At 32.4% G+C, this 7,414-nt stretch overlaps 1 long non-coding RNA gene across 1 annotated transcript; it reads left to right on the top strand.

Moving 5' to 3' along the window:
* Positions 1-1,024: 1,024 nt before the first annotated feature.
* On the top strand, positions 1,025-3,919 carry LOC139906133 (uncharacterized). The gene is made up of 3 exons (XR_011781437.1): positions 1,025-1,274; positions 1,338-1,573; positions 2,099-3,919. It is a non-coding gene; the product is annotated as an uncharacterized lncRNA (long non-coding RNA).
* Positions 3,920-7,414: the final 3,495 nt, after the last annotated feature.

Raw genomic sequence — 7,414 nt, 5'->3', positions numbered from 1 at the left:
ACTTTTTCAACTCCAACAGTTGATTACTTTGATTATTGCTCTGCGTCGTCTAGTGTTGTTCTTTGCAAAACGATATTTTTCCCATCTCTTTTCTCAAGGTCTTTTGTCATCTGATCAATTAAGTTATTTGAAGGGTGTTGTAAACTTCTTGTAACAATGATGATCAGTTATTTATATATATATAACTTTGATCATCAGATCAAAAATTGTCAATTTTATTGCCTATGTGGCCATGTTTGGATGTTGTACAACATACTTCATCTGATTGATTTTTACAACATGGCCAATAAAAACATCAAGAGCTGATATCAAAACGGTTAGAACAGTTGTACCCAAGTGTTTATTAAGGCTTCCTCCTGTATCACATCATTCGTAAGCAACTCGTTTCTATATTGTACATATTGAGTATATATATATATATATATGAGGAGAAGAGCCCCAAAAATACGCATGCTCAAAAATAAATATATTATAATGGAGATTTTAGACAATAACAATATGAAACAAAAATACAGATAAAAAAGAAATACCCGTTCATATTTTTGTATCAAAAAATATAGGCAGTCTAATAATTTATTGTCATATTGCACTACAATATGGGCCTCATATTCAAATTTCTGGGATGAGTTGAGATACCCTTCAATGTTGAATATAATTAAGGGACTTTAATGAACGTATAAGGTATCATTTGGCCCTGATACGGCCTTCCAAATAGGTTGAATAATCATTTTTATAATTATACATACTATACTATATTTCATAGGGCATATTTTTTTCCGTTATAGAGATTATATTCAAATTTCTGGGATATTTTGACATACCTACGAATGTCAGCTATACTTAAAAATTTTCATTTGATTTATGGAGCTTAATGTGGCCCCGATATGTTTTTTCGAATAAATCAAGTCAAATAAAACTTTAATTGCAATTTGTGACATCTCAAATGGGTTAGTCAGAATATTTTACTAATAAAAAATGAGAAGACTTATTCGTCAAAGAAGAAGAATACAAAATTTATTAATCCGACTCCATTTTGAGAAAAGTCATAGTAGCTTGTTTTTGTGTTGACATTATGAAAATACTATGTATTATACTTATTTTGAAAGATCGTTAAAAAAGAAGAAAAGGTGTTATTGGTAGATTTGACGTAGATAATGAAAAAAAGTACGCAGAATTCTCAAGAACCAGGAAAGAAGAACCACGACATTTGCGTAACCGTTTTGTGGCCTCTTTTTCTCTCTTTATTCCCTTCGAAGAATTGCATGACTCATAATGTATAATTCGTTATATTACACATATGATGGGCCATATATCTCATCCCTTCGTTCTTTTTTTAGCCGCTGTCCCTGCGATATTACTTGTCAGTACACAAAAAGAGTAGTCCTTATAAGTCAAAGGAAACAGGTGAAGACGAATCATTCTTGACTACATACATATAGACACAAAAAACAGCAACTAAAAATACATTCATATAAACGAACAAACAAACAAAAATATATATTATGTCCATATGGTCGATAAATCAGGGACATGTTACTGGGGGATCCGCAAGATTATGATTATTTTTTGTTTGGTATTCTGCATTTTCTTATTTTACAAAATAAATTTCAAATATTACATTTTTTCAAAAAAAAAAAAAATCAAAATCCACAAATAATGATAAAAAATTTCAAAAATTAAATTTTTTGCGACCAAATTTCAAAAATTAAATTTTTTGCAACCAAATTTCAAAAAATAAGGTTGCAAAAATAAAAAAATTGGGAAAAAACTTTCAAAATTCTCAACTCTTCAAAGAAATTAAATTTTTTGAAAAACTATTTAAAAAATTAACAGCTTTTCTTAAAAAACTGAAAAATTAAATTTCTATAATAAATTTTTGAAAAAAAAAAATTCAAGTATTAAATTTTTTGGAGAGAAATTTCAAAAATCCATAGCTATTCACAGAAAATTTAATTTTTTGGAAAACTTTAACAGTAGAAGGGAATTCTGAGTCTCAGCTAATTCACTGAATATGTAAAAGTCTTACTAAATTATTTTCCAAGTTTCAAGAAAAAACAGGATTGGCTGTAAAAAAATAAGACCTCTATTTTACCTTTAGGCTCCTGGAAGCCTGAAGAGGATCTTCAAGTCTGAAGTAGTCAAGTTAGAAGAATGGCGGAAATTTTGGGTATAAAATGGAATAGCAGTGGTATTCATGAAGATAACTGGAACACAATTCCGACTTCCGTCAACAAAAGAATTTATTTTTGGGAATGATCTAATGTGACCAACAAAATTACATCTTTAATCTGTCCAGTTTGGGCTAAGCTCAGAGAATAATTTGGATGCTCACCCCTAAATTTAGAAATGAGTCAACCATTGAGTCATTCGACAAAATATATAAAAAAAGGTTCTTATTTAGATATTTAAAAGACTCCTCAATTTTAGAAGAACGTGCAATCACACGAGATATTTTAACTGTTCATAATTTAAACTCGGAAGAATTGCTCAACGATAGTGGAATAAGATTTCCACTTGTTAATTCTTCAAAATATTATTCCATCCCATGCCCGTTAAGATGGACCCCCTAAATTTTGATGCAGCTGTGAATGGACTCTGGGAGCTGCATAGTAAGCGTTTGGGCCTCCCTATGGGTTGAAAAAGAACAATAGTGTCTTCCTTGAGGGGAATAAATGATGATAAAAAGTTTACCTTGCAGTTACAAATCTCCACAGATTGTAATATAATATACTAGGCCCTGCAAGAACTTTGGAAAATTAAATATAAAACACCATTCATGCTTTTGTGGACGGCTCTGCCATCTATCTCCTAAAATATTATGTATCTATAAATCTAAAATGGCTGACAAATGGGGAAGAAAAATATGTTAAAGGTATTGTTCTTTTTTGGAATTTCAAAGAAGAAGGGTGGAACTTCTGAGGTAACAAGGGCTCTGGACATTGCAATTCTTAATTGTAAAGTTCCTATCGTCAGAAGACTAACAAACTATTCGAGAGGATGAGTTGAAACGGTATCATCTTGGCAGCTTCAGCCTACTGGGTCTCCCTCACATTGAAAATTCATAAATCAGGATTTCAGTCTTGGAATTTTGAAGGAGAAAAAATCTGGTACCTTCCATCAACTTCACGGAATCATCGAAGTATTTTAAAAAGTGTTTTAAGAAATTTTGACAAATTTTATCATGATTATTAATTTCCATGTTTACTGTTGTTTTTTAAAGGATTGATTTTTAGAATATTAGTTGAAATTCTACCCCGGAGTATTAAATATAAACTATAAGGTTTATTTATGTACTTTTTACACAATTGCTCCGGTTTAATTATATATCTATGTTCTATTTAATATATAAACCAAATAAAGAATGTTAAAAAAAAAAAAATTAAATTTCAAATATTAAATTTAAAAAAGAAAAATCGAATAGTAAATTTTCCTTTAAAAAACAAAAAAATCCTTAATACAGGCCCTCCAACAACAACTCAAGAAATCATAGAGAGTGCGGAACCAAAACTTACATTAGCATTACTTAATTAAGAAAACCATGATTTTTATAGAAATCAATTTAAGACAATTCAAACCCAATCAATGATATGTTTAAAAACTATACTCACCTGTATTTTTTTTTCAATGTGTCCTCCTTCACAAGCAATTACAACTTCGACACTGGCGAACTGATTGCCAATCTCTTTACGATGAAGACCGTGTCTATGGCGGTACACGTTCTCATGATGGCACCTCGAAGTGCATCCAAATTTGAATAAGAGGTGCTGCAAACATTCTTCTCCTAGACACCACAAACTGAAAAGTCCAGACCACATGGAGATGCTGTATAAGCTTTTCTATTGATGATTAATTGCTAAAGTCCGGATGGAGATGCCAACAGTCTCTGCAACCTTCTCGGCATTGACGTCAGCAAGGAGGAGATCGCACACGCGTTGCCTTTTTGTTGTTGCTCCGAAGTTTGTACAATTAGAGACACGGGGTGATTATTTTTGTTTCAGCTGTTGTTTAGTTGTGTAATTAAATATTCTACTTAAAAACAATAGTTATAAAATCGCCATTAAATCCTACTGCACGTTTTGGGTCCTCACGTTGTATAATTTATCAAGGACTTTGTTCTTATTTACAAGTAATAACAGCCTTGACATGCCAGCGAACAGATTGGCTGCTCTTTACGATGAAGGCCGTGCCCATGGCGTACCACATTGTCATGATGACAGCTCGGAGCGAAGACAAATATACCCCCCTTATATATATATATACTCAATTAAAAAACTCCCATGAAAACGTTAGTTAAGCCCCCCCCCCCCCTTGGTACAATGCCGAGTACTACCGGCGATATTGATCTTAAGTTATTTTATGAATTAGTTAATACTCTGACTGTCTTCTCCTTTCCAACTCTTCTAAAAAATACACTCGGCCCTCAGGTTGTACCGGTGACTCCCTTGGTCCCAAGACAGCTTAAACTCCACAAACAGATTTTAAGCATCAAGGACCCCTTATAATATGCTATAATATACGTCAACCCACGAGGTGTAATGGTTCATTGCCCAAGTCCTATACAATCGTCTATGGTATAATTAATTATAGGTGGAGATGGTTCCAAGCATGAAGCTCTGAGGCTCACCCGCACAACTTGTAGGATGGGGTTCAGTATAATAAATTAGAAGTGGTCCTTGAGGGTCAGAGAAGCTGCGAAGGATAAGCTGCGAAGGATAAATCTTGGGGACTCAGCAGTTCACCTGTACAACCTCTGGCCTGGGGAGGGGGTATTATGGGACATTAAATAAGAGTTTTTCATGAATTGCTTCTTCATCATTCAATAGTTTAATTGCTGAATGTATTGATATCAATTGGAACAAAATTGTCTTCCAATAAAATTACTCTCAATCATACTGCTTATAATGATGTTGTTTTACGATGATATTACCAATAGCAATTGTCACTTCCAATGGGGAAATACACCGTGATTTTAACACGGAACAATATTAACCTTAACGATTATGACCGCAAACTTTTTAACAGCAATAATTTCACAGTAAACCAACTTGTCACCTCTACTTCTCTATGGCTAAGTATCTTTTCTCCCAACTATTATTCAAATTGGCAGGGTTGCCATGTCATTTTTTTGGTCCTTTTTTTAGCGTACTGGTAGGACATATTTACCTCCACCAAGGAAGTTGAAGGGAGGTTATGTTTTTGCCCCTGTTTTTTTGTTAGTTTGTTTGATTATTAGTCGCCAGGATTACAACAAAAGTTACGGATTGATTTTGATCAAACTTGGTAAGAAGATTATATATGGTCACTGTAAGAGGTTATCAAATTTTGAGAGGTCAAGATCAAATGTCTACGTAGCACAAATGTAAAAAAGGGGTAATGAACCATAATTCTAGAACACATTGAGATATAATTTCCCTTTGGGTGGAGGTTTTGTACTCTACCGACTGACCATTCTAGTTTATAAAAGTTAACTCCAAAGAAAGTAGACTTTCATCAAGGCAATAATGAAGGTCAACAAGGGGCCTTGTTTCTTTTTGTCCAGAATACCTGCTTTACCTTACTTTAGTCAATATCCTCATTATTAGTTAATTGAAGGAATGAATAAACAAAAAAGTGAGTAATTATATTAGGCAGATATAAGCATCTCATACCTATGTTCAAGCCTTTTTTTTTTTAATTCCTGGAATGCTACTTTTTTCCTTCATTTTGATGAGGATGACGATGGGAAAGAAAAGAAGACGAGTATCAACATGAGAAGAAGGGCAAAGCAATGGACATTTGATACGAGGAATTTTTCTAAATAAAAATAAATAGGGTCTAACAAAAATTCTTTGGATATTTCTAATAATATCGAATAACTTTTACAGCTTGAGTTAACAAACAATAGGGTAAATAATATGGGGATTTGTTTTTTCTTTCCAGAGACAAAAACTCAATCTGGATATGCTATGATCCACAATAATCAAATTAAATACGGGATATACCTTTCGGGTGCCAATCTATAGGTCTTTAACATTACCGGGTAAATACATCGACATCTGAGCTACAACCCCTCCATCCCACCGCCTGTGGGTAAAAAGTCTGAAGTAGTATGACGTATTCTTTTCAAACCATCAACAGTTGACATGACACTCGAACAAAATTACCCTATATTTTCCTACATACTCAAAGGATTTGCTCTCACCTTATTTTTCGAGGATTTCTATCTTTGTTCATGAGCTCATGGTTAAAATGTATACTTAGATCTTCTCTCCCCAAGAATGTAAGAATAAAGAAAACAACTTCAATATACATATATTAAAAACACTCGCAAAATTCCAAACAATAAAATAACTTATACGCTCAAAAATACTCCGGATTTACAGCAATATACATAAATAGTGTAGGATCGGTCAAAAAAAACTACAGTCCTATCGGTCCGTTTCTAATGAAATTTATCAGTCCCTACGACCTACAACAGCTGAAATTATATAGTTACTACGAACTACACCACTTGAGTAGCTGAAGTTACATGATAGTTCATAATTTCTTGAGATACTTGTAGGAGATCTGTGACTAGCATGTTACTATTTTACCTTCTAGGTATCATTCATAATTTCTTAGTTCTTATTTTCTTCAATCGTAGTTATGAGTGAAGAAAATAAAAGGACCTAGGACTCAAAGATCGGATTGATAAAAAAAAGACTGAAAGGGTGGGAAAAAAGACTGATAAGGGATCAGTCATAGGACTGATCCAACACTATAATATAAGTAATTTCAATTGATCAAAATGTAATGTTTTTGATTGTTTTTTTACTTTTATTTACAAGTCTAAGCATACCAAATTGAAGAAATCAAATTTATGTATGTTCTTACAATGGCTATCAACCCATAAAATGGGTATATCTACAGACATATGTTTGTAGTGTATAATCAGTAGTAATAAAACAAATGGTTCAATCACGAATACACCTTTTTATGTGACTATGGGTAGAAAGATGGGCCTGAGACAGTCAAAAATCATGAAAGAGGATAAATAAAAACTGAAATATTGAAATTATATCATAAATAAATTTATAGTTTTTACACCATGAGAACCGTTGTATTATTTTTTGGTTATTGTTCTAATGGGTAAATTGTGCTCATAAAATTATTATATTTCTTATTGGAATTGAAGAAACACGTTTCAAAATTTGCTTCTTCAAACTTAAAAATACGTTGTTTTAAAGGATCTTTTAATTAGGGATGTATCGTTAGCAAAATTTCAAACGATTCCGATACCAATTCCTTATTAATATGATGTATTTTTTTTACATAGATGATGTCTAAAAAATGTATATTTTGAATTATTTTACTTTATAAATAGAGAAATGCCTTATTTCCCAGATTTAATCATAAATAACTTGTGCCGCTCACATTATCCCTAAAGATGATTGAT

Source organism: Lepeophtheirus salmonis, chromosome 8 (assembly GCF_016086655.4).
Source record: "Lepeophtheirus salmonis chromosome 8, UVic_Lsal_1.4, whole genome shotgun sequence".
Lineage (NCBI taxonomy): Eukaryota > Metazoa > Arthropoda > Copepoda > Siphonostomatoida > Caligidae > Lepeophtheirus > Lepeophtheirus salmonis.
The sequence above is the reverse complement of the archived record's forward strand: the minus strand, read 5'-3'. Positions and strand labels throughout refer to the sequence as shown.